The 16,870-nt window shown below is 40.7% G+C and overlaps 1 protein-coding gene across 2 annotated transcripts in view; it reads right to left on the bottom strand.

Moving 5' to 3' along the window:
- The window catches only part of FCHSD2 (FCH and double SH3 domains 2), a 164,681-nt gene that overhangs the window by 113,994 nt on the left and 33,817 nt on the right, over nucleotides 1–16,870 (bottom strand). The gene's annotated exons all lie outside the window — the stretch shown is intronic.

Below are 16,870 nucleotides of genomic sequence, written 5' to 3'. Positions count from 1 at the left end.
CTTGGGATATAATGGTTGTCCCCCATAAGACCTTTTACACTAAAATTAATTTGAAGACACAGCAAAAATGTTCTTCATTTTCTTTAATAGAGGCAAAGGAATGGAATAATATTGGTTATGAAGGATAAGATAGCAGGCAAAATAGAAAACAAGGACTAACACCAAAGAAAAAGGAACTTTTAATTATATTAGGTTTTTGTTATTGTTGTTGTTATTTCATTACTGTTTCCTGTTGTTGTTGTCAATGTTTAAAATGTTAAATGTATATTTTTATGTTAATAAAAGGAAAAAAATAAAGTACCAGTGTGGCCAACAGCAATGGTGCCAGGGATGATGGGCATTTTAGTTTGCATAAGACGACAATATAGCCCAACTAAAAGGAATGAATCCTTTTTAGCATAGCCCACTGTAGAAAGCAATTAAAGGGCAACAAAAATAAGGAAGTGGACAAAACATATTTCCTGCCCGGTGACATGTTTATTTTTAATACCATCATGAAGAATTACTTGGTCAGCACTAGCCAGCTGCACAGGCCTCTTTAATTTCCATTATGTCCAGAAAATAATGGCATAATAATCAATGGCTGAGAACAAATTGTGAGGATTTCAATGAGAAACAGTAAAAATGTATACAGTATAGGTAATGAGTGGGCTACAACTCTCAACAGGCCTAGCCAGCATAGCACATATTAAGGAATGCTGGGAGCTGCAGTTCAAAAACACCTGGAAGGCTATTCAATTCCCACCTTCAGCCTTTTAATTGAAGAACAGATGCAATGTCCAAATCAATAAAATGAAGAGAGAAAAAAACCACTTTGTTTGCAAAAATGAAAGACTTTCTTTGAATACCAAATGCAGCACACACACACACACAATACTGCAGGGTCCCCTGAGTTTTAAATGTCACTGCAAGAAGGGAATTGCTCTTCAACACATCCAAGTCCAAAATCCCACCAGGCAGGCAAAATTACTTGTGCAATTCTTTGGGTTTTCCCCAGCACACTCATATCTAACCCAAAGAACTGCATAAAAGAGAAGGGATCATATATTCCTTATGCTTAACAGAGATAATCAACAAACCTACACATTCCAAATGTCTCCAGTGCAAATTTGACAACAATGAACATCTTTTGTGGCTAGGATTTAAAAAAAAAAAACACCTAAATTACTCTATTTTAAATTCTGTTCTGAACTAATTCACATGTTCCACAACACTGATGTTCAACACGCTTCTTGAAAAAAGAGGGAAGGGACTGAGTGCAATGAAATCTCATTCAAAAGCTCTGACTGCTGGAGCTTTCTCTGCAGAGATGTGCCACATGATATATTTGATTTACCAACATGGACAAATGCTCTGTGGGCCCAGTGCTGGAGAAGATGGCAAGGAAATATGATAAATTAACACATATGCTGGCATGAGACGTTTTGCCAAAATCACATAAAAGAAAAAACAACAACACCACAATACTAACTGTCCAGAATAGAAAAGGAAGACTATTGAAAATACGGACAATATTTTGCCAAGTGAAAATGGAGCAAATGGATACAGAAGAGGGGAGAGGGTCTTCTGTAGGACTGCAGTGTCAGATATTATCAACTCATTTGAAGTTAGCATAGGTCCAAAACCACTACAGAAATTATTTAGTTTGAGACCACTTTAACTGCTCTGGCTCAATACTAGGGAAATTTGGGAACTCTAGTTTTGTGAGGTATTTAGCCTTTCTCTAGCAGAATGCTCTGATACTACATCCCTCAATCTAGACACTATATTCCTACTGATGCAGACTAGAATCATATTAGCTTTTTAGCTGCTGCATCACACTGTTGACTCATGTTAAACTTATGGTCTACTAGGACTCCAAGATCCCTTTCACAGGTACTGTTGTCAAGCCAGGTGTCACCTATCCTATATCTATGGCTTCATTTTAGAGGCCAAAGTGCAGTATCTTACATTTCTCCCTGTTGTAATTAATTTTGTTAGTTTTGTCCCAGCTATATAATCTATTAAGGTCGTTTTGAATTTAGATCCTGTCCTCTGGGGTATTAGCTACTCATCCTGCTTTGGTGTCAGAATGGAGATTTGCTAAGTATCTGCTAAATACCAAAAGGTATTTGCTAATGTATTTTCCTACAGTGACATCATTTTAACTTCTAACACTCAGAATGCACTATTTCAATTCCTCCTAAAATGATGCATTGTGATAACTTGTGCTTTAATCATCATGCAGTCTGCTTCACAGTCTGAAGCTCTCTCAAAAGCCAGGAAACCATCTGTACTCCACAATTCTAGAGAGGCTGGCTAAGGTGTAATACACATCTCATTTACAGAAAATAAGCTCCTCAAAAGCAACTACTTATGATGGGTATGTATAACCTATGCACTCACAGAATCATAGAGTTGGAAGAGACCACAAGGGCCATCCAGCCCAACTCCCTGCCATGCAGGAACTCTCAATCAAAGCATCCCCGACAGATGGCCATCCAGCCTCTGCTTAAAAACCTCCAGGGAAGGAGATTCCACTACACTCCGGGGGAGTTTCTCCCACTGTCAAACAGGTCTTACTGTCAGGACATTTCTCCTAATATTTAGGTGGAATAATAATAATAAAATTTATTTATATCTCGCCTCTCCAAGAAGATTGAAGCAGCTAACAATAATAAAACAATATCAAAATACAGTAAAACATCATAAACCCTCCCATCCACAATAAAAAAAAAATTAATTATAAAACTAAGCAGGGACAATTGAGGGGCAACTGATGGGAGACAACTGAGATGTTAGTCTGGGAAAGCCTGCCAGAAGAGACACGTCTTGACTGCCCTTTTAAAACAGTCAAGACTGACAATATGTCAGATCTCCTCCTGCAGGCTATTTCATAACTTGGGAGCGGCAGAAGAAAAGGTCCTCTGGTTAACTGTAGCCAGCCTGTAGCTTGCATCCATTGTTCTGAGTCCTAGTCTCTGGAGCAGCAGAAACTTTTGGTCTCCTTGCTATTTCTGCTGTGAAGGGGGACTTTGCATGGGACTCTGCCAGGAACAGAGGCAGTATGTATATTGCATATGACAGTATGAGCACTGTACCCAGATACCCTGAGCCCAAGTGGTGCAGTGGGGTTAAATGCCACAAGGATGTGAGTTCAATCCCAGGCAAGGCTCCAGGTTGACTTAGCCCTTTTGTAGGTCAGTAAAATGAGTTCCAGCTTGTTGGGCGCAATTACCTTACAGACTGTGCACCACTTAGAGAGTGCTGAGTTGACTGATAAGTGGTATAGAAATGTACATGCTAGTGCTACTCCTTGCAAAGAGAGCCATGTGGTGTAGTGATCTATAACTCTAGAGTGTTGAACTATAACTATGAAGATCAAGGTTCAAATCCCCACTCTATCATGGAAAGCCACTGGATGATCAACTGAGAAAAGGTCTTTGGGACAGTGATGGACAGTTCAATGAAACCCAGTGTGTGGCAAAAGAATCAAGCACACATGAAAGTAATCAAAAATAAAATGTCCACTATCAGAAAAACTTAACACAAAATGACAGAACAGCCATAGCTTGGATATAATATATTTTTAATGACTATACCTCAAAGAAGGTATTGCAGAGCTGGAAAAGGTGGGGAAAAGGGCAAGCAAAATGATCAGGGGACTGGAAAAATTGCTATATGAGAAAAGGTTGCAACATTTGGGCTACTCAAATATAAGACTAATAATGGTGGAGCAGAATAAGCTGTGTATAAAATTATGCATAGAGAGTGAGAACAGTAGATAGGGAAAAGCTTTTATCTATTCTTCACAATATTAGAATTAAAGAGGAAAAGGAGATTATCTAGAGATCTGATTGCCTGGAAAAATATACAGTATGCCAACTATGGTGGTCGGCCCCCGGGAAAATTCATAGTTTAGTGTTTCCTGACGGGAAAAAATATATCATTTTTTCCAGTAGAGAACCTGGAAAATTTGGGGAATGTAAGAAAAAATCTTGATGATCCCCCCTCCCTTCTTTGAATAAGTGAAATGCTTTCTAAGACATTTTACTTCATATGCCAGCAATTGCATCTGGGGGGAAAAGTAAAACAGCTTGAAGAATTAGAAATGACAATTCCTGATCATATTGCAAACATTTAGAACACACAAATCCAAGATGCATTTCTGTAGCTAGTGAAGTGCTGCCACCTTCATAAGACAAGACATACCGGTGTGTGTGTGTGCGTCTGTCATTAATTATGATAATACTATTGAAGAGTTCAGTATTTTCAATATTTAGAAGGCACACAACAACTACTACTACTTACTAGTACCATACAGCGCACTGAAAGCAGCAATGGCGTGCATGCTGTGTGCACGAGCCACATTGTTTTCAATGGGGCTCAAGCATACGCAGTATTTCCCTTACTCGGGGGGAGGGGGCAGAATGGATCCAACTGTACTACTACTGCATATATTTCAATGCCTCCTGGTTTATTCTGGAGGAAAAAAATCAGGTGAAAAATATTTCCCCTCTCCATAGCTTCAACATTTCCAGAAGTTCTACATTTTTAGGATCACCGAACAAGATGATTCAAGACAAAAAAAAGCACTTCTTTACACAGTGGTTAAATTACAGATTTTGCTCCCTTTAGATGTGCTGATGGCCACTATCTTTCTCAAAGAGGAATTAGAACATTTCATGGGAGCTAAAGCTATCAGCGATTGCTGGTCCTGATGCCCATATGAGGCAGCATGCCTCTGGAAACTAGTCAGTGTGGAACAACAGTTGAAGAGGGCCACTGCTTCTTAGCTTCCTAGAGGCATCTAGCTATCCTGTTATGGAAAACAAGATCTTTGACTAGACTGATTCTTGTTATGACCCTGGAAGGATAAGTTCAAATTTCTACATATTTATATCATGCCAGACACTCAGCTTTTTGCAGACTTTCCATTACATCTGTCCATTTCAGCTGCAGGCTTAGTTAAAGCCTTAGGAGTTAAAATACAGCAAAGTGATATGATTCACACTCCACAGAATTCAATCAGGCTATCACAGACTGACAGCACTAAGTCCTATTTATGAACTTTCTATAGATAACTGACTGGCCACTGTTGAATAGAATGCTGGAATAAACAGACCTTTGGTTTGATCCAGCAGGGTGTTTTTGTTCATATACTCCTTCAAGAATACAACAAGAGAAGATTTCAAGGCTACCTGCTCTGCACACTTTTAGTACCAAAAATGGTAACCTACTGTCTGCTAAAGATGAATTTTGCAAGAAGAATGATAGGAAGTAAGGAAATTTGCATTCTTTTTTTTAAAAAAAATCTGCTTCTGTCCTTGTTGAAGGGTGAGTTTGCAATGGTGGAAGAAAATACAGTAATCTCATGATGGTGATGATCAAGGGAAGTAATAGTGCTGGTCTATTCTGCTTTGGTCAAGCCTCACCTGGAATACAGTGTCCAGTTCTGGGGATCCAAATTCAAAAAGGATGTTGAGAAGCTGGAGCATGTCCAGAGGAGGGTGACCAAAATGGTGGTCTGGAAATCATGCCTCATGAGGGGAAACTTGGACAGCTGGGTATGTTTAGCCTGACAAAAAGAAGGTTAAGAGGGGCCCTGACAGTCATGTTTAAATATGTGAAAAGATGTCACATCAAAGAAGGAACACGCTTGTCTTCCATGTCTCCAGAGACTACGACAAGGAGCAAAGGATGCAAACTACAGGAAAAGAGATTCCACTTCAACATTAGGAGGAACTTCCTGACAGTCTTTGGAGGTTTTTAAACAGAGGCTGGATGGCCATCTGCCAGGGGTGTTTTGATTGTGAGCTCCTGCATGGCAAGGGGTTGGACTGGGTGGACCTTGGGGTCTCTTCCAACTCTATGATTCTATGACTCCATGAGGTGGAAAAGAGCATGCAGGGAGGGAGAGAGAAAATTCAGATTTGGAATCAAGAGTCAGAGCCAACAGCTTTTCGTCTACCTTCCCCCCCCCCCCCCGCCAATTCCCTTCACCTCCACAAAGAAACTCCCTCCCCAGATACAACAATCCCTGTGAAGTTACACTGCAGCAATGGCGAACACCAGGTAGTGCGGGCCCTTACTTGGCCTGGAGTCAATGCTGGGGCAACTTGAGAGCAACTGACTTGATGCTGCTAAACTTCACAGGAACAATAGAGCTGCCGCGGAAGAAGGTTTCAAGGAACACAACACAAACTGAGAAGTAATGCAACTCTGTAAAGAAGAGGAGGGAAATAACTACAGAGCTGGAGGCAGAAGGAGCCATAATGAGAGGCAAGGAGTGCCTTGCATGCAAAAAAGTGGTGCAACACAAAGAGCCAGCTACCCTAAAAGTATTGGGAAAAAGTATTCTTGGTTGACATCAGAGGACAGCAATACAAAGTGGTGGTGGTGATGGCAGCGTTCAGAAGGCAGCGGTGGAGGCCTGGTGGCAGCGGAAGTGGTGGTGATGATGGCAGAGGAGGAGGCAATGAAGTTGGGAGAAGTCTTGGCCCTATCCCTACTGCCACAATGATCACCACCAGAATGGCCACTGCCACCAGAGAAGCAATGGAGACCACTGGGGAGCGCAAGCCCCCGCTTAATCCAGGGACAATGTTGGGGCAGCCCTGGAGCAATGGGACTCATATGACTAAAATTCATGGGAATGGCAGAATTTCCTTGGAGGAAAGTTTTAAGGATTACAGGAAAAACCAAGAAGCAATGCACCTTTGAAGAAAGGGGAGTAAAAGGAGAGAAATAAGTGCAAAGATGGAGGCAGAAGGATCAAAAATTGTTTGCTGCAATGTATGGGCGCTGCTTGTATTCTTGCCAGAAAGGTTCACCAACTACGCCTGCAGCAAGTGCAAATTAGTAGCTCTTTTGGAAGAGAGTGAGTGTATTATGGCTACAGCTGAGTCTTTTCAATGCATCAGAGAAGAGGAGGATTTCCTGGATAGAACACAGGGAGAACCTCCAAAGAAAACAAAAAGACCTGTAACAGTGAGGAAACAACTTAAGAGGAAAGTTACTGTCAAGAGAAGACTGTACAGAAGGGATTCAGACCCTCTCCAACTAAGCAATCGCTTCCTGTATCTTCAGGAGGGTGGTAGCAGTGAAGAAGCACAAACAGGAAATCAGCAACATGGGATACTGCATGCTAAAGAAGGAATCTAGGTAACTGCCAACCACAACAAGAAGAAAAGACAGATGTTGCTGGTTGGGGACCTGTTGTTCAGGGGTACAGAGGTACCTGTGTGCCAGCCTGACAAATGAATTAGGAAGTGTGCTGTCTTCCTGAGGCACATAATCCATCCTAGGATTGGTGTAAATCTGCAAAAGCCACAGGTCTTCTTCCACTGATTAACACCTGATTTTTCTTCCAGGTCATAAAAGAATCATAATCTCACACAACTCCAACAGGGAATTATTATCTGCAAAAGTGATCTGGTGGTGATTGAGGGAAATTGCTCTTTCAGTGTGTTTTCTGCCTCCCTCTAATGCCTTATAGAAACTTTGGGGGAACCTCCAGGAATTTTAAATTTTAATTTTAATAAAGTCCACATGCACTTACATGAATACAGAAGCTTTCTGTCTACACAGGTAGACTTTTTGGAAGATTTTAATCTCCTCCTCAATTTTGTAAAAACAAAAAACAAAAAAGTAACTTCAGGGCAAGAATCAGTACAGATCTTTGGCAATAGTACTTTTGTACTTGCACAAAGACTAAACATCTGCATTGCATGAATATCTTACACCCAACAGTAATGAATAAAGTAGTAAGATGTTGGTTTTCACTCAGTCTGCATTGCAAACACACCTCTTTTTACTTGAACGATGCTTCTGGGCTTGTGGCCAATTTGGTATTTAATTAAAGTCTACTCACTCTTGATTCTCTCTCAGTAACTTGGTTACTATTTCAAACAGCCATTCAACAAATTTGATTAGATAAACTGGGCTTATACTGCCTTTCCAGATGTTTCAATGGTGTGATATTGAATGAAGCAATAGCATGAATACTGACTTGTTCATTAGATGGAAACAGCCACACACTTTAAATCAGTGAAATGTCATAAATGCCCATTCTGCAGGTGGATAGCGAAGACCGGTGACTGTACATCCCTCTGCTTGAAAGGTTCAACAAGGTCCCAGAAGAGTCTAATTCTACCCAAGGATTAGCTAATCAGAGTTACTTTTGTTTCTGGTATTCCTTTAATATTTCCCTACTTGGGAAGAAGGAATGTTAGAAGAAATTAAACTGTATGACCTTAGAGAAATGCAACTGGAAGGGAACCCAAAAGGTGGCAAAAGCCTTTTTTTTTTTACCTCCGCGAGTTTCACATGTAAAGATAAATCAAGGATCCTCACAATTAAAACAAAAGGCTGGGTCCCCTAATAGTTTACAGCTCACTAGAACCTTTATAAATCCCCTGATTTTACTTTCTACTTGGATAATTCATGGACAGTGGACTGGGTTGAGTTGGTTCAAACGACACATGGGGTAGTACGGCATTCAAGTGTATGCAGTTTCATTTTCTTTAGTAAAAAACATGAAAGCCAAATCACTTCCAAAGATGTGGGTTTATATCATGTATAAGTTCATGCAAAAAGAAAAACCAGATAGTCTTAAAGGTTCTGCGACATTCCCTTTTTCCTTTCCTCCTTTTTATGTTGCAAAAGGTTAACATGGCTACTTCTTTGAAAACTACAGAGAGGGAGATCATTTGGAGAGTCAAGAGAGCATTTGCTACTGCTAGTACTGGAATTTATCAGTGTAATAAGCAAGAACTGGTTGTCCTGTGAACTAAATGTACAAATCCTCTCTTCAATCAGTCAGAGTTAGGAATGAGTTAGAATTAGTTGGGGAAAATATAGGGATATAGTTAGGGCAATTAGTTAGGTTCAGCTAGGGTTATGAGGAAATTGGAACAGTCTCTTGTTTCCGGGTCTGATTGGCATCCTTAAAATGCAGAGTGTGAGAAAGAAAATACATAGGAAAAATTAGGGGGTGGGAGCATTTTTTTTGTGGGGGTTGCTATTTTTAACTTTTATAAGACATAGTTTTTTGTGGGTTTATAAGACAGTTAACTATGTCATGGCATATTCACCATGGCACTACCTTTCCACAGTGGAGGGACTGTGTACTAATGTGAGGCAAGAGGCTATGCTGAAGGCAGCAGTGCTGCTGGTAGGGTCTCCCATGTCAGATAGGCTTTTGTTGAGGTGACACTAGTGGATGATCTCTTAGAAACAATGCCAGTGATGCCATAGCTAACACTTCTTAGTACTGTGCAGAAGGATGAATTATAAACCCTCTTTAATGTCTTTTGCCTAAAAAATCCCCACCCAAAACCTATGATGAGATGATCCATATTGAAATAAATGATAGTGCCAGAAGATGGCACTCCCAGGTTGGAAGGCACTAGCAAAGCTACTGGGGTACAGCAGAAAACAACAACTCGACTTAAGCTGAAAGGACATTCAGCTGTTGATAAGCTCAGAGGTGAAAATAAAGTCTGAAGCTGCATAACACACATCATAGGAATGTGGAATGTGAGAAGCATGAATCGGGGAAGCTAGACATAGTAAAACAGGAAATCAAGCAAATAAACATTGCAATATGTGAGGTGAATGAGCTAAAGTGGACAGGAATGGGACATTCTGAGTTAGGAAATTATATAGTGTTTTACCCAAGAAAGGAAAATCTAAGAAAAAATGGGGTGGCATTAGTAGTGAGGAGAGATGTAGCAAAAGTAGTCAAAGGATACAATATAAAGTCTGACCAAATAATATCACTAAGATTTCAGAGAAAACCTATCCATATAACCATAATCCAAATTTATGCACCAATTACAGAACAGGAGGAAGAAGAAATTGAAAGATTTTATGCTGGAATCAAGGAGGAAACTGATCACACACTAAAATAAGACTTGCTAGTCATTATAGGCGACTGGAATACAAAAGCAGAAAAGAGAGCAGAATCAAACACTGTAGGGAAATTTGGCCTAGGATCAAGAAATGAAGCAGGAAAGTGACTGATTGGATTTTACAAGACCAACAGTTTGTGCACCGCAAACACATTCTTCAAGCAACCGAAAGTCAACTGTATATGTGGACATCATTTAATGGCCAATATAGAAATCAAATACACTACATATGACTGGAAGCAGAAGATTGAGAAACTCCATTCTCTTTGCAAAAACAAGATCTGGAATAGATTGTGCCACAGAACATGAACTTGCAATATCAAAAATTACAGTAAGTTTAAAGAATAATAAACCAACCATTGTGCCAAAATGCAACTTGAAGAACATCCTCACAGAATTTAAATATAATGACAAAAATAGATTTGCACTATTTTAAGCCTAATTAACCGGGAGCCAGAAGAACTCTGGAGGGAAGCCAGGTACATTGTCAGAGAAATACAAAAAGACATTATCTGCAGCCAAAAATAAAGAGAAGCTTCAATGGATGATAGATAAAATTCTTCAAGCAGTAAAGGACAGACAAAAAACAAAAACAAAAAAAAGTTGACAGAAACAGAACTACAGTGGTACCCCGGGATACGAATGCGCCGCCTTACGAAATTTCCGGGTTACGAAAAAAATCTATTTAAAAAAACTGTTCCGCGTTACGAATGTTTTTTCGGGTTACGAAAAAAATTTTGGTGCTTTTCGGCGCTATTTCGCACCAAATTGCGGCTTTTCCCCATTAGCGCCTATGGGTTTTTCGGCTTACGAAGCCTTTTGGGTTACGAAAGCGGCGGCGGAACGAATTATTTTCGTAACCCGGGGTACCACTGTATTTTGATATGTTTATGTACTTAATGTGTTGCCTAATGGTCTGTGGACTGAAATAAAAGGCTACTGTTTTCGCAATAGTAGGATAAGTCGAATTCCTTACAGCTCCATCTGCAATTCCCTATACCCCCCATACCCAAAGGGTCCTTCTTGGGCTATGGAAGATATGATACTGGGAATGGTGGTGACAGAGAAAATAAGCAAAGTTGCTTCTCCCTCCTTTCTACTGCCAGGAGTGTTTATCAGCAATATTTGTCAGCAAAACTGGATCACATCAGCTGTATCAAGCACAGAGTATACAACCACGCCTATAGCAAACTCTCACAAGACAATCTAAAACTGAAGCCCAAGTTCTACTACACAAGTAAGACATTACGACCTCTGCAGTGATCAGCTTTAACCAGTTGAGTAAAGCACTCTTGTGCTCCACTAGCAGACAAGACAGACATGCAAAGTAGGAAATGAAATGGAATATAACGGCATACTTTCTTCTACACGTATTTTGCTCATCTGGGCCAGGTTTTAATTTGTTTTACAATGTAACCTAAACTGCAAGATTATTTGGAAGCCTGTTCTCTGAGTTCAACAGGCAGACTAATTATACTATGCACCATGTATTCCAGCATTACCCACAAACAGTTCCGTGTTTTGTTAACAGAAATAAAGCTATCCAAGATAAGAACAGAGCAGGTATGGAAAGCTGTCACTGAATTGCTTAAGATAAATATGACATTGACAGTTTTAGCTCTGTAGACATCAACATGGCCAAGGGGAGACACATGCCTTACCTTTGGTCTTACAGGAACACTATCCTGCTAGAAGCAAATATTTGTCAGATTAGTGGACTGTCTTTATTACTTGGCAGCTGGCATAGGCTGCTTTCCTGAGCTGACTTGGCCACCCTTACATTTCCGCTCTCCCTCCTTTTCTTTCCTTCAGAGGGTAAGGCTAGAGCTGGCTGATAGAAGGCCTTTTATCTGCTCAAAACTAAACAAGCCAGCTACTGTACATTTAGGACCTTATATACTGAATAATCATTTACAGAGGATTTAACTTAAACATTCCCTCTGTTTTCCTTAGCTGTCAACACTTTCTGAATTTCTGCATGCCTGAAACCACTACTTCTAGCATTGCAGTGGGGAAAACAGATTTTAAGAAGCTTACTGTGCCTCTCATATTCCTTAAACTGCTAAGAAAAATAGCAGCGTTCAACCCATCATGCTTACTTGCACTTATATCCATCCAAGACATCTGGCAGGGTCTATTATAAAGTCTTGCTCACTAAATCAAGACCTGCCTTTGAAAAGTCAATAAAGAAACCACACAATATATACTAAGCTTCCATTATCGCAACCAGTACCAATTTAGTAATACAACCAGCCTTGCTACAGCAAAGCTCTCTAGCTGCAAGGCTGCCTTTCTCTGGAGAATGGATCTGTCCCAACCAATTCAAGTTACAGTCACCTCCAATACGCCTAGCTGCTCAAAACATGGCAGCTCTTCCCTTACTTCGTGACAGGGTAGCAAGGGGTATACATCTCCAATTAACATATTTTTATCCATGTTCAAGTACAGATTTGTATTCCTTTAGTTTATAGGACTTAGGATGACAAAATACTGTAAGTTCTTTGTTTTTACCAAAATGCAAAATGCTGTTCCAGAGAATTTACAATGTTGCATTCTTTCAGGACACTTCCAACTTATGGCGACCCTAAGGGGAACTTAGCTCGTCATTTGCTTTTTGGTAAGTTTCTTCAGAGAGGGTTTGCCATTGCCATCCTCTGAAGCTGAGAGAGTTTGACTTGCCCCAGGTCACCCAGTAGGTTTAAATGGCCAAGCTGGGATTTGAACTCTGATCTCCAGTCATAGTCCAACGCTCAAACCACATGGTTATTCAACTCCATCTTATTACACCATCCCTATTACTAACAGATCAACCTTATACAGTAATCTCTGCTTTATCTCTCATGGATAGAAGCAAGCATGGTTGGGCCTGGTTAGTACTAGGACGGGAAACTACATGCAGCAATGTATTTCATCTGTACCACTTCATTTTTAGAAGTATTCTTAATAGATTAAATAACTGGAGACCGACAAAGCTAAACTTGCCATGTCGTTCAAAATAAAGCTTTCAGCATTTAATCTGTTCTTCACTAATCTTCAAAATGTCACTCAAACATTTCTTGGTGAGCCGCATTTGTCCTAGTAAAATTGGTACAATAAATTTTCATCTACATTCACAGGAAAGAACTCCTGAAGGGTAGGTGTTTGACAGCTGACAGGCTGTAAGACAGCAAAAGAAGAGAATGAAGAAGAGTTGCAACACACCTCTGACCCAACAGCAAAACAAGAGATTTTATATGTATTCTTTTCTAATTCAGAACCATGAAATCAACTGCAGATATGCTGTAAAGAGAAATAGAAAATTGTCTGTATTTAAGTTCACTTAAAGAACTGGTGGTCATCATAGAAGTAAAAACAAGGATGCCTGCATATAGGTATAGTATGCCTAGCTTTGTAGCACTAAATTAAACCAGAATATTTACATCTCTGTATCTCTTCAGGAGATGTGGAAATATTCTTTGTTTATAAGAAAATGATACAGGATATTCTTAGTCATTAATACAGGATAAGATGTGCAAAGGATATCACAGTGTTACCAATAGTCTTTTTTTCAAAGATCTTCTGAGGGAACTAACAACAGCGGGGCCTTGGTTTCCACTGGGGTTTAGTTTCAGGACCACTGTGGACACCAAAATCTAAGGAGGTTCAAGTCCCATTAAACACAATGACATAGTGAAATGCTGTCCCTTATATAAAATGGCAAAAATAAGGTTTGCTGGGGGGGGGGTTACATTATTTTTGAATATTTTCAAGATGCGGATGGTTGAATTTGTGGATACAGAGGGACGACTGCATTTCTGTTTTATAGATAGGAAACTGAACTGCTATAGAGAAATCATGCATTTGTCAAGATTACAGTACATAACACCTATAAGTTCTATCTTTAAATTTCAGAAATCCAAGCATATTTTCCTATCAAGTAGCATCACTAGGATTGGTATCACCCAACATGGTAGCTCATAGTATCACACCTGTGCACCTCCTTCTCCCCCCTCCCCTTCCAAGAGTAAATCTGGGCCCCATCTCTCCAGGCCATAGAGGGGAATGAGGGGCAAAGTATGGCCTCCTCTCTGGATGTTGTTGGATTGCAACTTCCAGCATCCCTGGCCCTAAGCAATGCTGGTCAGCGGGCTGGTGGGAGCTGCTGTCCAAAGCCAACTTTGGGAGGGATCCAACTCCCCCAACCTGACTGAAACGGGAAAGGAGGCTCTGGGTGCTAGCCTTTGGATTCCCTTCTGGTCAGAAAATCAGCAGGGACTGCTATGCTGTGGCCCACTTCTCCTTTGGTGCCACTTGCTTCTGCCTACATCTCCTTGTTAACAGACGTTCTGCAGAAAGAAGGAAGGAAGGAAGGAAGGAAGGAAGGCTTTGTTAGCCCATTGGGCCTTTGAAAGTGCCACCAGTGCTGCCACTAGTGTTGCCACCAGGCACTCCTTCCATCCTTCCAGTTTCCTAATGGAGTAGAACTGCTCCTTCCCATCCCATACTGTTCCCTCACCTTGGCCACAGTCACTATCCCCTCTTGTGGGCCCACCTGGTGGGGCAGGAGGGAATGTGAGAGGACTAACAGCCCCAGACGCCTGCTGTCAATCCTTCTGATGGTGTCACCTAGTGTGGTGTGCTTCCCTGCACCCTCTAATGATGCCACAGCACATCAAAAGCTCAATAGAGAAATGTTCTAAGTTTAAGGTGTGCGGCATGCTGATAGTTGGAAGGCAGAACTTGCTTGTGCAACTCCATTTCAATAAGCCAAAGCCTCTTCCTTTCTAGCTCTTGTTCACTGGCAACACTAGGTACTAACATTCGTCAAAAAGTACAGTGGGCCCTTGGTACCTGCTGGGGTTTGGTTCCATGACCTCCCATGGATACCACAACCCATGGATGCGCAAATCCCATTGAATATAATGGCACAGTACAACAGTGTTCCTTATAGAAAATGGCTAAAGTCAAGGTTTGCTTTTTGGAATAGTGTGTGTGTGTGTGTGTGTGTGTGTGTGTGTGTGTGTGTGTGTTAATTTACCTTAAATTTAAACTGTGAAAAACCAGTTAAAATTCTAAATCACCAACATCAGCAAAAACCACAAAAGCATTTTACTGAAAAGTCAGAGCAATTACATTTTCAATGTCCTCTGAGGAGTAGCCACAGATGGAGCCCACTGTATATTTCTCTCTAGAAAATGCCACAGGATAGAGGTGACAACTCTTACTGTGGTGGGTGAATAAGCAGCACCTCCAATCATGATCTTAAAGCATGGGCAAAGCCATATATGTATTGGCCATATTTCATATAATCTGTACCTAAATGGCTGAAAGCAGGTGTGGGCAAGTGCAACCCTCCAGATGTTGTTGGATTATAACTCCCACAAGCCATAGACTGTGGTGAGACATGATGGGATTTGCAATCCAACAACATCTGGAAGGCCATACTTTGCCCATCTCTGATATAAAGGCCAAAAAATTTCAATGCCTCCAAGCTACAGACTTATTCCTTCCAGGGGAGTGCAGCCCAAGCATGATCAACATGTTGAACCCTCTATCCAAACGGAAAGATTTCTTCACTCAAATCATTATCACTTTGTCTGAATTATCATCTTATTTGCCCTCATCCTTCTTCATCAAGCATCTTTCAAGGAGCTCCACATACTCCCTAGGATTAGTAGGTACCATTGCTATGTCTACATTTCAGATGTTGAGCAACGGGTCATCTACATATTGGTGTCACTGCAACCCATAATCCTGCATGATGTATTTCTGCAGTTTCATGTAAATCCCACCATTCAAACAGCACAGGTGATAGCAAAAGTCACCTAGTATTATATTGCAAGGACCATCAGCCAGGTACATTTAGGGCCACTACAATACTATGCTTCCTTAAGCCTGCATTGCCACGCAAGCCAAACATATACCACAATCCAGTTGTTCTCAGTCTTTGGTCTGCCAAATGCTTTGAACCATACAGCCCGGCAGCATGGCTAATTCTCGTAGATCCCAGTAGAACAAAATATCTTAAGTCTAAAGACTGGGAGCCACTGCAGTGTCAATAGTTTCAAAAGTCACCAAGTATTAACAAGGGCTGCATCTGCACCGCATAAATAATCTAGTTTGACAACGCTTTAACTGGCATGGTTTTCTGGGAACTGTAGTTTGTGAGATAGTTATCCATCACAAACAGAGAGGTCTGGTGCCACAACAAACTACAACTCCCAGAATTCCATAGCTTTGTGCTGTGGCAGTTAAAGTGGTATCAAACTGGATTATTTCTGTGCAGATGACACCTAGGAGACCAAAATAGTCATATTGGCCTGTTACAGACAGCCAAAATAAAGCTGCTTCGAGTCACTTTGGAGGTATGGTATTTCATGATACTGCATCCTAAGAGTCCAACGGCCACACCCAAGCCCCGCTCCAGTCCTAAGGACTGTGCAGCTTTGGTGAAGCTTCAGACTCTTAGGACTCATGCATCATTGAAATACCACTCCAAAGTGGCTCGAGGCACCTTATTTACATTATTTATATTTAATCATAATAAGGAGAATCTATTAGTCATTATTTTAGTAGAAGCATGTTATTGTTTAATTAGCAATACATATCCATAGTTGCAGGTTTCATTACCACAGAGGACCATTAATTATTCTGAACGTATTCAGTATATTTCAGTTCATCAAAAATGGATCCCTTGATCTATATCCAGACTTTTCCTCCTTGCTAGTTTAGTCTATCTTCAAAATTCCCATTTATTGATTTCTTTATTTCTGCACAGAGAGACAACTGAAGAGGAGAGGGAGGGAAGAGAGGAGAGAGAGGAGAGCGAGCGAGGGAGGAGAGGGAGGGGGGGTGTGGGGGTGTAAGGAACTGCAGCGCACAAAAGAACTGATTAGGGCACCTCCCATCTCCACGAACTGCTGCTAACATATTCATAGATTAGTATTCATGACAATATTTTTGACACAGTGTTTTTAAAAAACAACTGTTCTAAGAAA

The sequence above is a fragment of the Sceloporus undulatus genome, chromosome 3 (assembly GCF_019175285.1).
Source record: "Sceloporus undulatus isolate JIND9_A2432 ecotype Alabama chromosome 3, SceUnd_v1.1, whole genome shotgun sequence".
Classification (NCBI taxonomy): domain Eukaryota; kingdom Metazoa; phylum Chordata; class Lepidosauria; order Squamata; family Phrynosomatidae; genus Sceloporus; species Sceloporus undulatus.
The sequence above is the reverse complement of the archived record's forward strand: the minus strand, read 5'-3'. Positions and strand labels throughout refer to the sequence as shown.